A 22,852-nucleotide genomic window follows, 5' to 3' on the forward strand; every position below is an offset into this window, starting at 1 on the left:
ACTGCATGCATGGATAAAGAAAAGTTAATTACCATCAAAACAAAATAAATTATTATTAAAATAATTTATTTTTGTATAGAAACACTTATTATTGAAAGCAAAAATTGATTAACTTTCAGTACAGTATTTAAGCGGGGAACAGATGCTTCTTGAGCGTAACAGATGGCGACGCTGTGTTTAGGGTGTGTCGAGTCCCACTCAGATGGCGCCACACGTTCGGTCAAGTTTGAGTGAACTGGCAGTTTGATGCGGAGTTTCTGCTTTAGGTTTTGGTCGCGCTCCTCGCTTTTTTCTTTTTTTTATACATATATGTGTTCTCCTCTTGCTCAACGTTGGTTGCTCTCCGGTTCTCCTGTGGGCTCCTCTGCATTCTGGATAAGGCTCGGTGAGGTGCGTGCAGTGGTACTCCGTTGTGTGTCGCAGTCGTGCGGAGCCCTGCGAATCGGATTGGGTGCTGCCGCCGGTGATCGTTCGTCTGCCCGAAAAGACTTCTACATGCATACACCTCCACAGGACCCACGGACATAAGCTATGGCTATCGCTCGGAGATTTACATAACCAGGTAAGCGACATCTTCTCTGCTGGCTTTGCTCCCGAATGAACTTCTGAGCCGTCATGCCAGTCGCCGCCCCTCACTGATGCTCTGTCGTTCGCCGCCTTTTCGGCGAAATGCCTTTATGCAGTCGCGAGTTCCACCCCTTATCACACGTGACAAACCCACCGACTTCTCGGCAAGTGTGAGTGTTGTTCCTCTGCTGCGCGACGAGGAGAATGAAACCCGCGGTCAACGCGATGGTGCAACCGGCCTGCGCCCAAAATCGCCACTGGAGTGAGCGGCAGCTGATCGGGTCGCCGGTTGTCCGATGATCGGCGAGCATTACAGCGTGCAGGCGCCCGCTGCCTGTCGGACAGAGCGTGCGAACCGCACGAATTTGGCCGAATAGTCGAGCTTGAGCGTCGTTAACACTCATTGATCCACTCGAGGCATGATTGATTTCTGACGCGTTGTCTGCTTGAACTGCGTTGCTTCGACGCTGCGGCGGCGTGTCTTGTGCGCGTCACGCGGCCCGTTCCACTTCGCGACGCTGTTCCGCCTGTTCGGTTGCTTTTCTTGTTGCTGAGGCCGGCTAGATTTCTCGAGATAGTGGATCAGGACGGACGGGAAGTCGGCCGTTTCGGTCCTCCTCCCATTTCAACAAGTGCTGCGTATTTTTTTATTGTTTTGCCTTTGCGTTCCTACGCTTTCAACGTTTCCTCCAGTTTGCGGCTGCACACACGGTTGTGTCGTACTACACTCGACTGTGTTTCACGTATGAGTAAAGCGTTGCTGGTCGTTGATCTGAGTTCCGAGGACATCATATTTGTTAAACTTGATGAATTCGCGGTCCCAACTTGAGCGCGTTCCGACTTGGAGTTCGGACACAAGTCTTGCGGCGGTAGCAACTTGAGAATCGCATTTCGATTTCGGAGTCTCGGGCGTAACTTTGCCTGGTGTTCGACTTACAGACGCGGCTCATGCCCAACCCCACTCGGGAGGACTGGGAGGCGACCCTGCTCGGCTGCTATGACCTGCACGCCCTAAGGGCCTTGGTCGAGTGCGCCCGGGCAGCGGCCGACGCCACTGGGGTCCCATACTAGGGATTCCACCTAGAATTTTAAGGGCCGGGCCCTTAAGGACCGGCCCATATGCGAACCTCCATGTGCTTCTCTTGTGAGAGCAATAAAAGTTTTTCACCACCACCAACCACCACCATCATGCTTTTAGAGAAGATGCCAGACCTGTGGATTGGGGGGTGCTCATGGAGACGTATAGGCGTATGCACCGAATGGAAAAACTTCCAGAAACTAGACCCATTGAGGTCGCGCACAGACGAACTGTATGTGCATCTTGCCTCATGTTATTTCATTTTGGCCTAGACGCTGACAAAAAAAAAAAAAAAGTAATAATCGGTCTTTGCGTCGCTAATGGAGCGCGGTGCCTTGAACTGACTTTCAAAACTGAAGCCGCGCGAACGGCTCATGATTGATGATTAGCGCAGTTAGTTATTCAAGCCAAGCTAGTATATGAGAGTATTTAAGCCTTCGAACAACTTGTCCAACTTTCCCGCTTTGCAGTTCCGTGCAGAAACCTCTCGAGCAAACGTCCACGTCTTGCATAAGTACGATTGTAATCCTAAAAAAGTTGTGTTCCCTAATCCGATTTGCGCCTTCCGAACTTAAACCTGTTCGCATTCGATGTGACCGTGAGATGCTTCTATAGCCTTGTTTACATGGATGCGAAAGAAGCGTATCGAATTGTCTGAGCACATATCTCGTTGGATTGGGCGTTCACAAGAAGTATCGACGCCGCCGATGAGAAAGGTCAAACCAGGAAAGGTGACGTTGGGCCGTAATTCGGGGCCCTTTACGCAGGATTTTTGAGAGGAGAGATTTACGCCGCTTGATTTAATCGACGTTGCATGTCTGAGTGCAGAAGAGCAGCGTGCACTAAATGTTTGTATCGTTGGCTCGCTAGACATACTGGCAAGGGCTATCTTGCGCGTGCGCGCGCGCGTATGTGTGTGTTGCGGCCCGTATAATCCTCAAGGGTCGCGCGCGTGTAACCTCCGGCGGACCGACAGTTGTTGAACGGCGAAATTGTGCGGCTATAGTCGCATTTGAGCGGCGGACGTAATGCGGTTCGCGACTATTGTCTGGGCGCCCCCCCCCCCCCTCCCTCTGTTGCAGTGCATGCATGTATGCGCGTACGGCGTCGCTGTCCACCCCGTGCTTCGAGTGAGCTTTCCAGAAGGAGCTCTCGTCCGTGCGTGTGCGGCATGTCATATCGCCGCCCTGCTCGGCCGCGGTGTATCACCGCTGGAATAACGGCTCATTGATCGACGAGCGGAGCTGCTTTCGCGTTAATCGACCCCGGCGACGCGCTGCATATTTATGCACCCCCGTATAGGTCGATACGTTTCTGCCCCCCTCGTTTCCTCATCGACCGTGCGTGGTTGCGGTTTTTTTTTTTTTTTTTTATTCAGACGCGACATCATTGGGACGGCAGAGGGATAAAGAATCGAGAAGCACCGAAAGCTGCATTCACTTGCCTTGTAACAACCCCCACGTGCAATAATAAAGCAATAGCAGTGGCTATAAAAACTACGCAGCGACAATTCAATTTATTACATGGTGAAAAAAAAAAAGGGGGGGGGGGGGTGCGCGGCGAGACCATGCGCGACATTGGGACCATGGGTGTCACCGCTATAGATTAACAGGCCAGCCACGGTTTTGCCTTCGGTAGCAGGCATATGAAATACCCACCGACCTGAATGCTCCCAGACCGTAGACATTCGTTACCTTCCTTTCTTTGTCACTTATCAACCGAATCTCTTGGAGTAGTTTAGTGGACTTAGCGGACTTCGCGAACGATAGTTATCGCTGGCAGAGGCAGCGTGGTTCCTACATGTTCCTCGTTTCTTCTATAGGCGACGTGAGCGCCATATTCAGCGTCAGCGTTATCTCTTTATCTCGTTGTCTATTTATTGTCGTTTTTAATTGTTCCTTTTTCCTTTCTTCTCCCTTTCTTTCTTTCTTCCTTTTTTTTTACGCGCTCCGATTACTTGTTCAGAATCGGCTGCATCTACTTATCTGTCGCATTGCTTCGTTTTCTCTTTCAATCCGTTACCTTTTTATTAATGTCTCGTTAGTTAGCGTGAATTAGGAGGCAAGGAAACTGCTTGCATGAAGTCATGGGCCACGTCTTGTAATTGTAAATTTTATTTGTAATTCTCTTTGCCCATTGTCATTGGGGCGGTCGCCGCCGTTATCGCCGCACGGGATCAGCCATTCGGCGCGAAGGACCACAATGAAAGAATGGGAAATGAATCGTTACTAAATGTGGGGACTCTGCTTCACAGCAGTGGTATGCGTGCGTACCGGAAACTCTGATTCGAACCGTTTATGATCTTCAAGGAACCAGGCCACGTCTAATTGCTATATACAACGAAAGCTGCCTTTCGTATCCAGTGGCTTAGGCGCAATTCTCAAGCGGCGGGAAAACCATTAATCATATTTCTTTCTTAACGTAGCCGCTCCACGCCCAATGTTGTTCAGGTGGATGCCTAATTGATGCTCTGCTGAAACCTGCTCAATCTCGTCTCCGTAGTTTCCTTCTGTCAAGGCGTTCGCCGTATTGTCAGCTGAATGAGGCGACTTCAAAACGGAGCTTATGCAACCGTGACCGGCTGACAGTTCCAGCTGTTTCTTTGCATAAGTGGCGAAAAGATGTGTAGAGAACGATGAGCTTTCAGTTGTAAAATTTATTGAATCATTTGCTTCTTTCTTTGTTTTCCGTTTGTTTGTCTCTTCTTCTTATACGTATGTATACTCTCTCTCTCTCTCTCTCTCTCTCTCTCTCTCTCTCTCTCTCTCTCTCTCTCTCTCTCTCTCTCTTCGTTTTTTTTTACTGCCGATTGCAGCCTTGCGGTGCAGCTCACCACGTAATCTATATAGTTTCTTGCCCAAGTGGGCTGTTTGACGATCGCTCCGGGATGACAGGCTTCCGATAGTGACTGCACTAAGTTACGACGGTGCAGCAAACGACACTGGCCACATACCTGCAAAAAATACATAAAGAAAGGCTATGTAATACCAAAACTATTTTTTTCATTCCACATAATTAGATAATTAGTCTTAAATAAGTAATCAACTTCTCAAATATTATAATTAGATGAAAAGTGTCAATGAGAAAATTGTAGAGCGACATGAAAACTTCCGGATACGGCTTGCTGTCGCTCAATATACGCGCTAGATAAAATTTGAAGGACGCTTAAGCTTCGCCTTTAAGAGTGGAACGCGATAGCATTAAAAACCCTTGATTGCTTTTCATGCTTCCCGGCAGCTGCAGCTTATGTATAATGTTTACCGGGAAACGCTGGCGGCGAACACTATGCACGAAGGGCAAGCTTTCTGGTGGAAACGCGATCTGGTACTCACTGCTCTCAGACGCCACCCAAGTTTATTAAGATTGAGCAAAATTTTCCCAACGATGTACGAGCGTGCCTGTCCGTGGTGTAACGACTCACCACCGTCTTTATACCACATCTCATGGGGATGCCAAAATAGACCGCCAAATTTAAATGCCTGCTTAGTTAGGTATAATCTAACCAACACACTGGAGCAATGGGAGGCACAACTCGTCAGCTCTGACCCGAAGGTGCAGAAGGCTCTTCTTGGTCACGTTCGGCTTGCGGCAGAAGCCAGTGGAGCCCTGGACTTGGGGCACCACCCATCAAGCTCCTTATCCCCTATCCCCATTTCCCCAATTCAATAAAGTTATTCTCTCTCTCTCTCTCTCTGGTGGAAACGCGGCTTCTTGCGTGGGTCGATCTGATATTGTTTCCCACTTTTAATATCTCAGTCTGAGTAGAGCTAACATAAAAGACGTGCGGTGTCGGTGTTTTTCTCCGTTAGATCTGTTTGTGGACTGCCGTTCTCAACGTTTCGGAGAATAAATTTGTAAAGAATGAAATACACGATGTGAGTAACCTTGGTAGCAAAAGAGTGGTTGGATTTGTTAGGTTCGGAATTTGGTTCGAAATTCTTTTTGCCGGAGCGACGTCCGATGCTGGACGTGTGACAGTTAATTTATGTGTAACTGTACGTTTCGGTGGATCTGTGTGGTTACTTGTTAGTGAGTGCGTAGTCGGACACTTCTTTAGTATACAACGCTTCGTACTTTGTGTAAGTTATCGGCCTGGTGGAATCGTGCCGTCATTGTGACTCAGTGTTCGTATCGTCTTTTGTTGAAATAAACTTTTTCTAAAACGCGGGACGCCGGATTTTCTGCGACACATGGCTCTCAACGCTATCGCGTTAATAAACTGAAATGAAGTGTCGTCATTGTCTACAGCTGCATATCGCGCCCACTGCTGGACAAGGACGCCGGCAAATTCCTCCGCCTTCGGCTATCCCCGATGTATTCGTTCCTTTCCCAGGAACTCTGTTCCCGTTGGATGTGCTTTGCAGGAGGGAGGCGTGCATCACCGACGCGCTGGCGCTGCCAGAGAAGTTATGAAGGCTTCAGACCTTCTTATAGGCTCTGTGCTGCGCCCCCTGCATGTTTTTTGTTTCCGGTACTGTACGGTGCCACCCGTACATGTCAACCTCAACAGCGGTCCCTTATATCAGACCTCCGGTAGCCACTCTGGTGGAAGCCCGCCCGCTTATCGGACTTTCTGTGCCCGTTCTCTTGGCTCATGCTGATGGTGAGGGTTCGCTGAGCGTCGTGGCAGTCTAGATTGATGAAACGCCTCTTACACAACGGTTCCTTGTGGCTGTGCGGATAAGGGATGAGGTGGCAGCATAGCTCGATCCCCCAGTAGATCGCATTTGTCAAATAAAGATGGGCGTGAACCCCACCGCAGTCGCTCTGGCCGATCGGAGTCTTGACACCCACCGGCCCCGCGGTTCCATTCAAAGCGCGCGCCTTGTTTCTCCTGGGCGTTCTCTCAGTGAACGCCGGCTCTTGTTCGTGTTCCCTAGTGAAACGGCGCAACCCAGTCTGGGGGATCGGCCATGAATAGGGCGGTGAAAAAACGGTTATCAGCTTTAAAAAAAGGTGGAACGGAACATTTTGCAAATGGGATTTAACGCCACTCGTAACTGCTGGCGTGCACACGCGTGCGCCAGCCTCGTTGTGACGAAATCGTGGCGAAGATTTCCTAGTTTACGTAAAAAGGTACATTGCATTCTTAAAGAGGCTTGTTGAGTTTCGTATTGAGTGGCTTAATTGGCAACCACATTGAATTGGATTGACTTTTATTCGGACAACAGGTTAAAGAAAGAGATAGAACTGCCAAAAAGAATTAACAGTGACGTCCAGCGCACGCCTCTTGACACACTGCTGGATATGCATCGAAATAAGCAACGCAAGTGGAATGTGACTCGCGTGCAGCACAACAACGGCCGAATCCAGAAGTGCGTGGAACATTTCTATCTCGCATCGTCCGGCGTCTACGTAATATTTCAGCCGCTATGTTGTATGCCACGAGGTTAGATCTCCTTGATCCAGTGATGTCTATTTGGGCCTCCTTAAACGCTTGCGCAGAACGAAATGGAAGAGCTGGCGCCGGGGGACCGCCATCCCTAAAATCCACCGGAAATGCGTCCCATGTGGTAGCCTCGCAAGCTAAAGAATTCCATGCCTCTATATGCTCTGAAACTTAATTGATGGCATCATCGGCTGGCCGTTTCGGAGCGCTCTAGACCACTTTCGCGAGCGGCGTTGTCTTCGGCTGGTTGAAAGAGGGTGCGCGCCATGCGTTCGGCTGGACCTTTTCGATTGCTCTCCTCCATCTTCGAGCGCTCTGAGGCGCTCCGAGCCCTGTCGTAGGGAGCGGTCGTCGGGATTGAACAGTTTCCCGCAACGTCGTCATAGCACAGCGTCGCCGTTGTTGGCAACGGTCCATCGTATAACCCAGGCAACCTATATAGGCCACTGCATGCTGGCGTCTCGACGAAAGCTCGTCCCACCGGCGCGTCCACCGGTTCTTCGGATAGGCGAAACATCGGACGTTGGCAGTAGTCCCGTGGTTATGCATCTGCCATATTTCCTCCTCCGAGGGCGAGTCGCACGTTAGGCTTACGCGCTTGTCCTCTATACATGGAGGAAGGAAACAAGAGGACGGAGCATACCGCAACGCGATTGAAGCCTAAATGTGCTGAGCCAGTGGTGGCCCAACAAGTGATCTCACGTTAAAGTGCGCGGTTCGTTTTACTGTTCCCGCTCGGCAGGCAGAGCCACGGCAAAACAGCTGAAGAAGCGCAACCAAACATCTCACCAAATATCGATTCTTGCTCCGTGCTCTCGTCGCAAGAGGTCACGTCTTGGACCGCCACTGCGGCTTCACGAAGCGTTCGCTTGCCAAGGCTGGCTGCGTGACGTAATGCTCCTTCCTATATTTTGCCTTCCTCCGTGCCTCTGTACCTCTGAGTTCGGGAAACGCTGGATCTGCCGAGACGGAGGCGGCCAGTCGAAGATACCATTAGTTACGCAGCTGACATACAGGAACGAAAAAAAAAAATAGCCGCAGTCGTTCACGCGCATTAATATGCAAGGGCGGAGAAGGTATTGCGTGAGAGGAAGGGTCGAGCGCACTTGTTTCCCCTCGCCGATTCTTTCTGTCCACAAGCGCCTCCTTTCCCTCCGCTTCCCGGTGTCCAGCTGCCCCGACTGGAGCATTTCTTTCCCCATAAACCAAAATAAAACCAAGTATTTACAGTGACGCGTCGCGTCGCCTCTGTAGCCCATCGGTACGGCGAGAGCTATTGGGGGCGAGGAGTCGCCGTCTGTCGGAAGCACTTCCCTTGCGTAGTATGAGGGGTCACGCGGCGCGCTCCTCATTAGGTTTCGCTCACGGCGCTCAATAAAAACGCCAGGCGGCAGCCCTCCTGGACATTTACGTAGATACTCTCAAAACGAGGGAAGTTTTTGACTGTCGATATAATAATCTTGGGCAAACTGAAAGCACAGAATCGTTTACAGACGCTATCTCTTTTGGCCTCGAGCTCCACCACTGGAAAAGCTGGCGCCACCGTCGGCGTAACGTGCTATTAGGGATCACGTGGACATTGCGGCCGCGTCGGCTGCTTCGAGAGCGCCTAAGCGAGCTGAAAACGAGAGTTTAAATTCCCTCGTACGCTGCGGTCCTCATTTAGTGGCGATATTTTCCCGCTTCGAGTGTCTACAACGCTTGAAAGCACTACAATAGGTAGTGGCTGCCTTTGAAGACGCGCAACATGGTAGGCTACTGTTCGGTGCCGCAGTGCCGGACGTATGCAACGGAGCCCGGTGTCAGCCTTATTCACACGTAGCCGCAGGACAAGAAGCTGCGTGAAGCTTGGCTCGCGAAACATAAAACCGGCAAACAGTCATCGGCTACAACTCGGGTATGCAGCAAGCACAGACGCGAGGAAGATTTCTGCTACGACGCCGGGTCTGCGATGTTCGGAAAACGCGCGCTGAGACCCTCGCCCGAGTCCGCTGCCCGACTACTGTCATGACGGTTTGGTCTATGAACTTGTCGATGCTATAGATACTTGCAAGTTCACTGGAATGAAAAGGGAGCGGTAAGACGCACATTAAAAAAAGGCATGGCATATGGTCATGTTTGTACGTGTTATGAATTAATGCACTGGATTACAAAAAAGAAGCAGCGGGAATCGCACGCTGAGAACACCGATAAACATACAGTGCGACGCAACTCGAGAAATAATATGGAAACGTCCAAGAATTTAGAAGAAAAAAAAAGATTGAATCGTCGTGACGGCACATCACATCCCCGTATGCGTCGAAGTCTCTACAATGAAATTATTTTGAACAGCTCTGATAGCGTCCACGCAACAATGGTTGCTTGTATACTGTCAAATGCTCATATTCTGCGGCCTAAAGCTCACGGCACGGTGCGAAAACGCGCTCACAGCGAAAGCAAAACATTGTGCGCGGACATGCATGCAGACACGCAGTCGGTCGCTGCGAACCCGTGCGATCGCTGCATTGAGGCTTCATTCTGTTATGCGCCATTTGGTTATACAGACAGCCCACTCTAACAACATATTTCACATAGTTTACTCTCAGCGTTTGGCTACCTTTCACGCAAGAAGCCGATTCGGGAGACTCCATCGCGGCGACCTCGCGCAGTGGCGTTCACTTAGTATTCGGTAAAGAGATAGCGTCTGTAAACGATTCTGTGCTTTCAGTTTGCCCAAGATTATTTAGGCAGTAAAGAACTTCTGTCGTTTCGAAAGTACTTACAGAAATGTCCGGGAGAGCTCGCACGTGGTGTTTTCAATGAGCGCTGACAGCAAAACCGGAGGAGCGCGCCGCGTGATCCCTCATACTACGTCAGCGAGGCGCTTCCGATAGATGGCGACTCCGTAACTCCTCGCCGCCATTACCGAATACGTACAATGAACGCTACTGCGCGTGGTCGCCGCGATGGAGTCTACCGAACCGGCTTCTTGCATGCAAGGTAGGCAAATGCTGAGAGTAAAACATGTAAAATATGTTCTTATAGTGGGCTGTCTGTATAACCAAATGGGGCATAACAGAATGAAGCCTCAATGCAGCGACCGCACGAGTTCGCAGCGAGCGCCTGCGCGTCTGCATGCATGTCCGCGCACAATGTTTGGCTTTCGCTGTGAACGCGTTTTCGCACCGTGCCGTGAGCTTTAGGCCGCAGCATATGAGCATTTGAATGCACACTAGCAACCGTTGTTGCGTGGACGCTATCAGAACTGTTCAAAAATAATTTCGTTGTAGAGACTTCGACGCCTACGGCGACTGTGATGTGCCGTCGCGACGATTCAATCTTTTTTGTCTACTAAATTCTTGGAAATTTCAATATTATTTCTCAAGTTGCGTCGCACTGTATGTTTATCGGTCTTCTCAGCGTGCGATTTCCCTCTGCTTCTCTTTTGTAATCCAGTGCATTAATTCATAATGCAAACATAACCATATACCATGCCTTTTCTTTAATGTGCGTCTTACCGCTCCCTTTCCGTTCCAGTGAACTTGCCAGTATCTAGCATCAAGAAGTTCATAGATCAAACCGTCATGACATTAGCCGGGTAGCGGGCGCGGGCGAGGGCGAGCGTCTCAGTGCACGTTTTCTGCTACTCACCGAACATCGCGCAGTCCCGGCGCCGTAGCAGAAATCTTCCTCGCGTCTGTGCCATACCCAAGTTGTAGCCGATGACTGTTTGCTGGTTCTAAGTTTCGCCAGCCAAGCTTCACGCAGCTCCTTGCCCTGCGGCTACGTGTGAATAAGGCTGACACCGCGGGCTCCGTTGCGTTCGTCCGGCACTGCGGCACCGAGCAGTAGCCTACCAATGTTGGACACCTTCAACGGCAGCCACTACCTATTGTAGTACTTTGAAATGTTGTCAAGCAGACACCCAAGGCGGTAAATCCTCACCACTTAGAGGGCCCCTGAAACGGTTCGGACAAATTTTGTAGACGCGTAGGGTACAGCTTAAGTAGAACATTCGCACCACAATTTAAGTGAAGCGTTACGTATTAATGGAGCTACAAGCGATTACAAGTTACCCTCCTCCCTAGGCATGCTTTTCCCCCTCAACTCGTTCGCCGAGCGATCGGGGCTAAGCCCGCCTTCACTGGTTCTGCGTCACGATGCGACGTGACATCGTCCACTTCCGATTGTTTTGGAGCCTGCCCCTGCCCGCGCGAAACCTCTCCTCTAGACGCTTGGCCGTCGACCCCAAACGAGAGCTATCGAAGCAGCGTGCGTTGCGAGCATTCTGTCGTAGCGCCAAACATGTCTGGTATTCCGGTAATCGCACACTAGCTGAACATTTCGATGGAACGGTGGAGGCATAAACTCAAGCTGATCAAGGAACTTTAGCGTAGACGTACGTGAGCTGCCTGATCGGTCTCCACGGTCCGGCCACTCGTTGGCGCACATCTTAACCAGCCAAAGAAAGAGCTAATATTACTCTAATCAAGTTTAAAACATTTTAAATATTTACAAAAACAACGTGTTAACGATTACACTCCTTCGAAAGAGTTACACCAGCAGCAAAGAAGAATACATTTTGTTACTGCTACTGTGTGTGGTTGAGTTCTATGCCACCAGGTGGCTGCACCGCGCAGACCATTCACATTTGCGCTTCTGTTCATCCCCTGAAACGACACGCAAGGGGATACGGCCAGGCCCTGTCCCCTTGCGCTTGCGTTTACCCTAATACCGGACTAGCGAAGCGCTATTGCGTTAGTAATCTTCCGGTGTAAAGTGACGGCCGCAATCGCACAAATCCTGGCGCCGATCGGATAGCGGCAGTCCGATGCGCTGCAGCCAGTCCGCTCGTCTACTGGCTTGCAGAGGGACACGATGTCGCAGCTTGATATTACCAGTCGCTACGTTTGCAGTCCACAACGCAACAAAGTCGAATCATAGTGCTCGCGAAAAGACAAACCGACACTGACGGCGGAGCTCTCGTCAAAGACGGAGCACGTTGTAACACAAGCAGACGACACCTGCTGTGTGCCGGAAGTGCTTAAGTGTACTGAAAAATTGTTCTTGTGCGTTCTCTTTATGTTACTTTCTTTCTATAAAAACAAATTAACTAACATTACAACTACTACGAACACCGTTTGTTTACCATAAAGTTGGAAAAATTATCGATCACGCGCCCTGGTCAACCAATCGGATAGCTCGCCCCACTGACGTCATATGGGTGATTTCCGTCATATGGGTAGGGGTGGCCGAGCAGTGTGCGGCGATCGGCAGCGATGTGCATTTTTAAAACCTTACATTAAATTACACGCCTTACAATTACAATTTACAGCACTTAGATGTGTCAATTAATGATCAGAAAGACCTACTCTAACGACTCGGTACGTTTGTAGAAAATCGTCAAAATCGTTTCAGGGTCCCTTTAATCAGAACCGCGGCGCAGGTGGGACATTTAAACCTTCGTTTTCAGCTCACTTCGGTGCTTCCGAAGCAGCCGACGCGGCCGCTGTCTCCACGTGATCCCTCATTGCACGTCACGCCGACGGTGGCGCCACCTTTTCCAGTGGTGGAGCTCGCCCCCATGCGCATTGCGCCGGTGGCTCCGTGGCCGGTGATGACTCGTCGGAAGAACTGTCGGGCGCCTGGCGCCGACGTTCGCGTAATCCGCGATGCGTTCTCTCAGTGGACGCCGGTTCGTGTTCCCTAGTGAAACGGCGCAACCCAGTCTGGGGGATCGGCCATGAATAGGGCGGTGAAAAAACGGCTATCAGTTTCGGCGACATGGGTTGAGGGATTGACCTTGTTTTGTCCACAAGAACCTCCATGCACGTTTTCTGAGGCCATGAATGGGGCCACCAGAGGCAGAGTTTATTTAAACCCACTCGATAGCTTTGCTCGCCCCTATCGGACGAGTGGGTCCCTCCTCCTTCCCGTGTGGAAGTTCGTGCCATCTCGCCGCCTGACGAAGGAGAGTGCGCACGTATATGCGCTCGCATCAGCTTGGATGTCTGCACTTGCCGCAGCTGCTGTACTGCGTATTCTCTTCACCTTGAGAGTCACGCTGACTTTCGTGTTTCGATTGTTAAACTGTTAGATTGTGGCGGCGGCGATGTGTACCAGCGGTTGTAACCCTGCTGCGGTGACAGTGTATACGTGTTTCAGCGCAGCATTGTAACGGTGAGCCTTCCGTGTGGGCAACGTTTCTTGCGGATTCCTGCCGGCCCTGCGAAGTTCTTGGAACAAAGCGCTGTTTAAATGAGGGTCCATTGCGGTAAACATCGGTGCACGTTGGTGTCCGTCGGAGACGAGGGGACGCGAGCGGCTTGCATGCGTTCCGCCTCATACCGCTTAGGTCCCATAGCAAGATCGAGGCAAAGTTTGGGTTCTTGCGTGCGCGAGTCGCTTGCAACCTTTAATCCGAAAGCCCTTCAATCACACCGCTGGGACTCTGGCTGACAGACGCGGTTGTACGAGTGTACGAGGCTTTTGAGCTGTACCCGTGTACGTGCCGGCTTAACATTTATATCTGTATACTAATTAACCTAACTTTTTACACACTTTAACGGTTCCGGTGCGCCTGTACCTGGCCCTGCTGGACCTCTTACACGCCGTTTCATTATTTCATTTGTGATGATTTCGATCGCGCGCTCTCGCCTCCTCCACGCTCTCGTATATGCAGCTTGGAGGTTCCCGTGCTAGCTTGGTGATTGATAGCGCCGACACTGCAACTATAGCTCTTCGATTGACTTTCCTTTTTACTTCTCTGCATGGCTGAGATCTATACGTGGAACTACATGGATCTTACATATAGAGAGACGTGTCTGAAAGTAGATGTGCATATTGCTGGAGGCTCTCGAAGTACGTCTGGAAATTTTTGCCTGTTTACTTCTGCTCGCCTGACTGCGGCCATGCGTATGAAAATTAATGTGCTCCTCCCGCAGGTCTCGATGGAGACGGAGCATAAAGCTTGTATATAGAAAGTAACTTCTCCGACATACATACATACATACATACATACATACATACATACATACATACATACATACATACATACATACATACATACACACACACACACACACACACACACACACACACACACACACACACACACACACACACACACACACACACACACACACACACACACACACACACACACACACACACACACATACATACATACATACATACATACATACATACATACATACATACATACATACATACATACATACATACATACATACATATGTGGACATTTCAATTTAGAAGCTCACAGCGACGCTCTCCACGCGTCGGCGTCGCGATCACACCTGCGGAACACTTTTCGCTGCTGCATGCCAGCCGTCTTTCCCAAGTGCCCCAAAGAAATGTGTTTCCACCTTTTTTTTTTTTTTTTCGTTGCGTGACTTCGTTCGAAACGGCGAAACGGCAAGCACGAACTGGACCCGTCGTTAATCCTGAACTTGGGGCCAGCCTGTCTTTCTTTTTCCATCTTCTTTTGCGAATTAATATGCTCCGCACTGAAATGGTGTGTATGGACTTCGTATCAGCCAATCAGCATCGCGATCGTGCGAATTCACGTGTCCTTCTGGGTGAGAGCGTCGTCTGCTCTCTCTGCGTTGCCCGTTCGTTTTGCCTAGAGCACAGAGGACCAGAGCACGCGTCGGGTCTTGCATGCATTCTAGCGTGAGCAGATATTTAATTGAAGCCGAGAATAAAGCGGATGACGTTGTCCCTTGACGGAGCGTCCCGCGGTCTCGACTCGCCGAGAGCGCGTGACCGCTTTTCTCCTGCTATAGCCGCGCTTATTGGGTCGTCTTGAGCACAGTGCTGCAGCATTTCTCGAAGGGAGCAGTACGTTCTGTACGCGTGTAGAACAGATCACTGGCCACATTGGTTTTGCTTTATTCGTGTGCTGACCACCACCACTTCGTAATTCCGCTTATAATTTCGGTTATACTACTTAAATCAGCTCAGTCTTGCTTCGCACTTATGTTTCTACACTTAGCGGAACGCCTGTCGTTTCCTTTTTCGACAATCTGCATGGTCCGTACAGTTTCCCCTTCATCCTTGCCACTCTCCACGATGCTTTACACATGCAATTACCAGGTGATGTGGGGCGCTTAAATGCACGAAAGAAGCCGAGAGCTTGTTCTACAGAATTCAGGCGGCGTTAGTCATGAGCTAAATCCAACAGTCCCGTTGGCATTACCCCTATATGGCATGACACCCCTCCCCCGCCTTTTTTTTGTTGTTTCTTTATTGTTTTGCTCCCACGTCAGTTTGCATGAACACAGGAATCTGTGTACATCTTGCGAAGGCGTCGATACGAGACAGCTGGCGCCGGAAGTAATGGTTACGAAATGTACGAAATGTAGCGTGTGTATATTTGGGCTCCGCATCCCATCGCGGTCTGGATGGATGGATGGATGTTATGAGCGTCCCCTTTGGAACGGGGCAGTGGGTTGTGCCACCAATCTCTTGCTATTATACTGCCTAATGTCCTACCTAGGTTAAAAAAGAAATAAAGAAAGAACCAATACGAACTCCCACAACCAAATTTTCTGACCACCTATTGCGAACTTTGCTTTAGTACGTCTCCGTTTTCTGTCGTTTCCCTACTTCCTCCACCAAGCTTCCAATCTGCCAGAATAGTCGAAGCTTCTCCGGAGGGTCATTCTTGCAGCGGACCGGAAACGCTCCAACTTTGCCGCAAGCGGCGCTGCAGTGGCGCCATTGGGCAAGGCCGGACGGCTTCCGGGATTTTCCGTGGCTCGACCGAAGGCCGCCGCAGGGCCGGCTCGTAACGTGGGCACGCCGAGCCGTGTGTTGGGGGGCCAGCCCGTGTTTCCGCGCACACACGGCGGACCTGTGCAGTGCGCCGGGCAGATTTATGGCGGCCATTACGGTGAATTACAGCGCCCGGTCGTCCGGCTATGGCCACGTGCGGGTGCCTCGCGGTGTGCTCGGCGCTTGCTTGCTCAGAGAGCTCGATTTCGGAGCGCCGGAGCAGAGCCCTTTCTTTCCCCGAGTCCGTTGCCTCGTTTGTTTAACGCAAAGCGAGGAGCTATAATGCGCCTGCACTCCAGTTTTGCCGAGCTTTTCGTACATCTGGCCTGGAGCGATGGCTCGCCTAGCTCGCGTTTGCGAGTTCAGGTCTCTCTGGCGCCGCTGGCGTACCACACTTAGACCAACGTGAAAGGGAACACATAAATTGCCTTCCAGATGCTGTAGTGGCTAAGCACACGTTTCCCGTGCAGAAGTGCCCAATGCAATGTTCGGCAGAAAGGCTACAAGTTATATTAGGATGTCAGATTGGAATTGACATAACACGGATAATCACTGCTTAAAATCAATTTCGGTGTTTCCTCTCGTATTGCTCGTGAGTGTACGTCCTCTTGTTCCCCAATCGTTAGTTGGAACGCGCTTTGTCCGCGGCGGCGCTAGGCGGCGCTAACGCGCCATTGTGGCGCCATCTAGCGCGCACTCGAGGAATGACGGCTGTGGGCCCTTTTTGATGCGTCTTTGCGAGTCTACCGCCTTTGCTTGGTTTTTGTGAGGATTAGACACATAACACGTGAGAGGCTTCAGACAAAAGCGCGCGAGGCAGTTGTTGCGGCTCGGCGTAGCGCTTAGGCTAGGAATCCACCCAGGACAGGGATGAGTACGTCCGGTAGTAGGATTGGAGGAAAGGGGTTTATTTTACATTCTTAACACTGGCTCCATATACGGAAGCCCACCCCACGTAGGGCCATATTGTATGTCCGAGTTCACATCAGGACGCTTCAGCACACTCTTCACTTCACCAAAAGGTCTTCGCTTTTAGAACTGTTGTTTTCCCTAGACTATATAGGGAATCTCATTACTGTATCTCGGCCAATAAAAATACTCGAATCGGTCACAGTATCCCTCCCATGTTGACGCACCGTTCTGCCGGACTCTCCCTCCTATGTTAAACCCTCGCCCCCGCATATGAGGCAACCACGACACAATCGGGAAACTCAAGTCGACGCTGTTTCCACGGTATTCCTCGACATGCGCCCCTTTCAGCAGTTAGTTCAGCTTGTGAGGTTCAGGTAGAGGGTCTTCGCGGTAATTACCGCTTCCACGGAGAACGGCGGTTGTCACCTCGAAGAGATCCTTTGTTTGTACGTCACAGTCTGTGTCGGGCCCCGGCGTTGTCTGGGCGCGCGCTGATAAAAGGACTGCCTCGTGGGAAACGTCCAAGGATTGCTCACCGCCGCATTGAGACGTCGTAACACAGTGTTGGGAGAAGGTATAGCTTGCTTACACCCTTGAGCACTTATCTTAGAACGACATATGACACACTTTAGGCTCTACAGACCAATTCAAACTGTAATCTGAAAAATTTTATTGTGCTAATCCCGTTTGTTTCTATTTGGGATGGAGACGCACATTTTATTCCCTCAAGGCCTTTCGTCGTATATGCGAGCAGTAATGTGTGGCTCGCGAGGCTACGCGTTATGAATACTGAAAATAAAAAGAAAAAAAGAATGCAATTCGCGCGGCTATTTCGAGTATCGCGTGCTTTGGCTCTAGCGTTCCACCTTGCGATGGGAAATTTTTGTAGTTCTGCTCTGATTACTGGGACGCGTTTTACTTGCTACTTCAACTCCTGGCTCGAAAGAATCCACACGTATATAGGCTGACTGGTTCCTGCAAACGCATTCGCGTGCTTGGGTTGTGGTGCCTGCAGAATGTGTGTGTGTGTGTGTGTGTGTGTGTGTGTGTGTGTGTGTGTGTGTGTGTGTGTGTGTGTGTGTGTGTGTGTGTGTGTGTGTGTGTGTGTGTGTGTGTGTGTGTGTGTGTGTGTGTGTGTGTGTGTGTGTGTGTGTGTGTGATAATTTTTTTAATTAATCTTCACATCGACCGTGGCCTCCCGCTGTGCGCAAAGTAGCGTAGCCGTCACGTTCTGTTTTCCAGTCGACTACAACAGGGTACCGTTTTCTGTCTAGGCAGGGCTCCTCATGCGAGTGCTTCAGCGCGCATGGCTTTTTATGTTCGCGCGTCTGCGGAAGAGTTCAACTTTTCTCGAACGCTTCAATCCGTTTTCCTGTCGTGCGGGCGGAGGCGCGGGTATGACGGCAAACAAATTTCCGGATACTCTTTCTTTCCGCGCACATACACGACGCTCATGGGAAGACAAATCGAAGAGCGCTTTTTCGAGAACGGAGCTTCGCGATTGAGTACGTATTCCTGTTGTGCGGCACGCTGGTGCAGAGACTGCGAGCGCTCTTCGTTCCGTCTTGCTGAGTTTTTCTGCGGCGTGGAGGAAGGATGCGCATTGTTTTCCTGTAGCGTGAAGCTGGCGTGAACCAGTCAGACAAGAGAGCGTAATTGGTGGCTGTGTATTCCTCCGCGACCTGTATCGGAGCCGCAGCCGCGTCGTCTGCAACCGATAGCTCTGTGGGAGCCGACGATCCAGCAAAATGCACGGCAAGAGTTTCAACTGCTTGATCCAGTTTGCAAGGAAAAGCTATTTCGCGCACCGCGCCGCGAATGCTGTTCTTTGCCGATGTGGGATGCGTACCGAACACGCAGTTTGCCGCCCAGTTTAATACTTGACATACGCTGGTGATGATGATGACTACCAGCGCTGCCATCTTGGTTCTAATCGAGCGCGTGACCATTTCGAGAGCGTTGGATCCGTCGTGCGAGCGTTCCGCGTTATGGTGTTAAGCTACACTGTAAACGGAAATAACTCCGAGGTGGGAGTATAACGCTTGTCGGAAAAACACCCTTGCGTAGCACGTATTGAGCAATGGAAAGCTGTATCGGGAGTTTTTCATGCAGCATTACAATTTTCTCATTGACATTTTTAATTTAATTATAATATTTGAGAAGTTGCTTAATTATGACTAATTATGTATTTAGACGGAATGCAAAAATATTCTGAGTACTTCCTAGCGACGGCAAACAACACTACCTTGCAAGGTTCTGTCCAGCTACGTGGCATTTTCATATTTAAAGGTTTGGCTCAAGGTATACGTGGGACACCCGGTATACGTTTACAGATAGTGGCATATACTTGCGCTGCGGACGTATACAATGCACAGACGGCAGCGAGATTAGGACGAAAAGGCCGACGTGGCCTGCTTTAGCGCTGTACTACAGTGAACTTTCACTTGAGCGAACTTCAAGGAATCCAAGGAAATAGTTCACTTAGCTGAAAGTTCACTGAACTGAATATTCACTAGAACACAGCATGCAGATATCGTGTCAAAAGCGTGAATTGCAATTTATGGAGTTTTGCACATCTATATATACGAAGTGCATAACAGTTACGTTGCTACCTATCTCATTTTGAAAAAAAAAATAATAATTTGCACTGGTGCTCTTAAAGCGCGCGAAGTAACAAAGCTGTCTGGATGTTCTTGTGTATTTCCTCTGGCACAGCTTGTTACTGAGACACGAAGTCTCGCAACTTTTCAAGGCATCAAAGGGAGTCATAGCGCTGGAAGACACGCACGAAAGCGAGCCAAGAGGAGTGAACGCTAACTTTCAACTGAGTGTTTATTTCCAGAAAACCGCCCGTGTACTTAGATTTAGGTGCACGTTAAAGAACCCCAGGTGGTCCAAATTTCCGGAGTCTCCCACTACGGCGTGCCTCATAATCAGAAAGTGGTATTGGCACGTAAAACCCCATAATTTTTTTTTAATTTCCAGAAAACCACCGTATTTGTAGACCCGCACACCGAAAAGGCCCCAATCACCGCACATGAAAACTGGCCGCTTCCAGGAACGCAAATTCACTTGTAGTCAGAGCAACTGAAGGGGAACTGATGCAGCTATCAGCGACGCCCTCGCTATCAAAGCAGCTTCAACAACTTCTCGCGCAACTTTATCTACGTTTCTACACAAAATAGAGAACTTCTTAAACAAGGGTTTGCACCCTCAATCACCGCAATGCACAGACACATGACGATCCCGGTATCGGTTCAGTTTTTGGTTGTGTTCTCATAACACATCATTCAGGCATCTCCCGGACTGCCCAATGTAAACATTTCCGCACGATAACGGAAGGCGACAGGTAATATTATTTACGCATGACACTAGAGGGGGCCGATGATTCATTTTACAAGCTGCGTGTTTTTTGACAAACGGATCTGTAGCACTGTCTATAGCCTGAGCAACTTCTGCGGAGCGGAAAATGCCACACCTACTTTCGTCCAAGTTCCTTTAGTGCGTGTGCTACGTTATGCAAATGCGACACAACCACCTTTATCATATTGTCACAACTGCTCATGGGCGTGCCATTCTACTTCTTTAAATTCAACGCACTCTCTGCTACTGAAACAAGTACGTGGTCAGGGTAACCTGCGTCCGATCGACGCTTTTTTTTTATGTCATGGCTTCTAGACATTTTATGGGGGCATGATTTCCGGAGCGCATTGTCAGAACACAGGTTAGCCATTGTTCTTTTCACTAGTTAAAGATCTGTCTAACCGGTGTTGGGACTGAGGGTTCGTGGCCGATGTGTTGTCGAGTTGGTGTCGTGCCGGGGCAGTCATCAGGACAAGTTCAGGGAGGGAAGAAAAACTTTATACATGTATTTACATCTTTGAAAGAACTCAGTGAACAGACTGAGACATCAGCGTATATGGGACAACCCGCTATCGGCAACCGCTGTGCTGAAACTTGGCGTGCCAACAGCATGAAGCACCGGAACATGATGAAAACAACTTTCAGAGCCGGCAATTCGCCTCTCTGCACTGGTTTGTGGAGCCTCGACACGTGGTTGCGCCAGGCTTGTTAGCGATCACCCACGCGTGTTAGAGGGCATGCGCTCCTCGATACACGCCGCAGACAGAGCTTAGCTGCAGACACACCGGGCGGCAGCATATTCTACGCTTAAAACGCAAACGTGGATACAGGCGCGCCTGTGTTATCGTTCGAGATGTCGCGCCATTTTCGTGACTTTTCTCTGCCAGACGGCGGCGGCAGCGTATTGCGCACTCAAACCGTCGCTGGTTCCCCTGTCACCTCAACAGGGAAACTTCAACGCTTCGGGCCGACTCGACGTGCTTCCCTGCTCACCGTCGCTCCAAGGTAAATATACCTGGTAGCGAAGCTTCCATAGGAGCCCATACGTTCAAAACATGGCGGTCCATCGGCGGTCCATACAGGAACACTAGCGGTCCATGGGGCTTAGCGCCATCTGTATGTGGTGGGAACACTTCCGGCGGAAGAAAAAATAATGTGACGTCATGTCCGTTAAAAGCAGAAGTGACGTCATTTTGTTTTCGAAGGCGCGAAATTTGTTTTGTTGTTCTTCTTTTGGAGCTATATATTCAAATGCTCCGCCATTCGACTTGATGGGCGTTTCGAGCTTTCAGCGTGGAAAGCGATGCAGGAAAAGGCCAGCCGTACGGTTGTCGAAATCGCATCCCTGCACGGAACACACTTTCTTTGGAGGCCGACGAAAGCTTTAGGTGTAGAGTGCTGATCCTATTGTTGGATGCCAAGCCCGTCGCACCCGCCCAAGCCCGGCCAGCGCAGTCGCACGAAAACAACTACACAATTATCTGGCGGTCGTAACTCACTACTTTTGACTGAACAGATTAAGAAGCAATGAAGCTACCCGCGTCATCAAATTCAGACAAACTTCGACAAGCAAGAAAGCACAACTTGTGAGGTGGGCGTATTTCAACAGGGGATACGAGTGCGCCTTTCTGCCCATTTCAAGGCGTGCATTGCACGGCGAGTGATAGTGGCGTCAACGCCCCCTGTAGCGATGGGCGCTGAAAAGAAATGCATTTATTAATAATAATAAAATTAAACTTATTTTCTGAACTCTTCACGAATATATAAAATTGACTACGAATTTTATTTTCGTTGAACGAATCTAACTGTGTCTCTATTGAATTAAAAAAAAAAAAAACACGTTTTTCTTTCCCAGTGTTTGTTCCCTCCAAACATAGTCGCGCTTCAATCGCTGCTCCCATAACCCCCCATGCTGATGTCGGTGACAATCTGTACTGAACCGCTTTTCGCCCGAAGCTTCGCGACCTATTTGAATCGACTTTGGTCGCTCTTTCTGCAGGGCGCAGGCGCAGCACACGGCGCTCTGCGTGACACGTCCGCGCCCGCATGCGAAGAGCTAACGTGGCGAGAGTGAACGCAACGGTAGCTCTTCTGTCAGAAGTCGCGGGTGATGAGCTTGTTTTATAGAGCCAGAAGCAGAACGAAGCTGAAATGCGCAGCTGTTTTCGTTCTCCGCTCGATACTCCACCGGGTGGAAACACGTGAGCGAGTTCGCATCTGTATATATGTATGGCGGTAGCGCGTATATACAGTGTGTGTATGTGTGTACTCAGGTGCAAACTAGGCGACCGGTGCAAACGAGGAAGAGCGTAGCGTAGGCAGTGGTGTTAGGCTTTGCGTCTTTCACCTTCGCCTCCGCGCCGTTTGTCCTTGCTCGGTAGTTTCTTGCTCTCTCTTTCTGCCCGATTTCGCTGTCTTCGCTTTTTTTTTTTTTTCCACCGCCGTGCCGTTCCGTCGTGACGGTCGATACACGCGGGACCGTTTTCATGTGAGAGCGTCCCACCGTGACGGTCAGCGCCGACGTGCGTGCCCATATATGACCGGCAATGTGTTTGCCACTCAGTACTGTGCGTGTATGTGTTGTATTGCGGAAGCTTGAGCCGACGACACGGTTGCGCCACGGTGCTGTTCAGCCTTGTTCTAGCCCGACTCTGTTGTAACTATATGATTGCGTCGGCTGCCGATTGTGATCGCTGTAGATGAAATGGCGAGGCACTGGCGAGTGTGACCTTAAGGGGACGCCGCAGGGAGACGAACGCCAGCGA

The 22,852-nt window shown here is 50.2% G+C and overlaps 1 protein-coding gene across 3 annotated transcripts in view; it reads left to right on the forward strand.

Moving 5' to 3' along the window:
- Window positions 1-275: 275 nt before the first annotated feature.
- Window positions 276-22,852, forward strand: part of LOC142571392 (putative polypeptide N-acetylgalactosaminyltransferase 9) — a 305,969-nt gene continuing 283,392 nt past the window's right edge. For 2 of the 3 annotated variants that reach the window (XM_075679701.1, XM_075679699.1), the window contains exon 1: window positions 277-562. The gene's annotated coding sequence lies outside the window, so the exon portion shown is untranslated. Of the gene's footprint in view, window positions 563-22,852 lie in introns of all 3 variants that reach the window. The other variant, XM_075679706.1, reaches the window with a different exon arrangement.

Source organism: Dermacentor variabilis, chromosome 2 (genome assembly GCF_050947875.1).
Source record: "Dermacentor variabilis isolate Ectoservices chromosome 2, ASM5094787v1, whole genome shotgun sequence".
NCBI lineage: Eukaryota > Metazoa > Arthropoda > Arachnida > Ixodida > Ixodidae > Dermacentor > Dermacentor variabilis.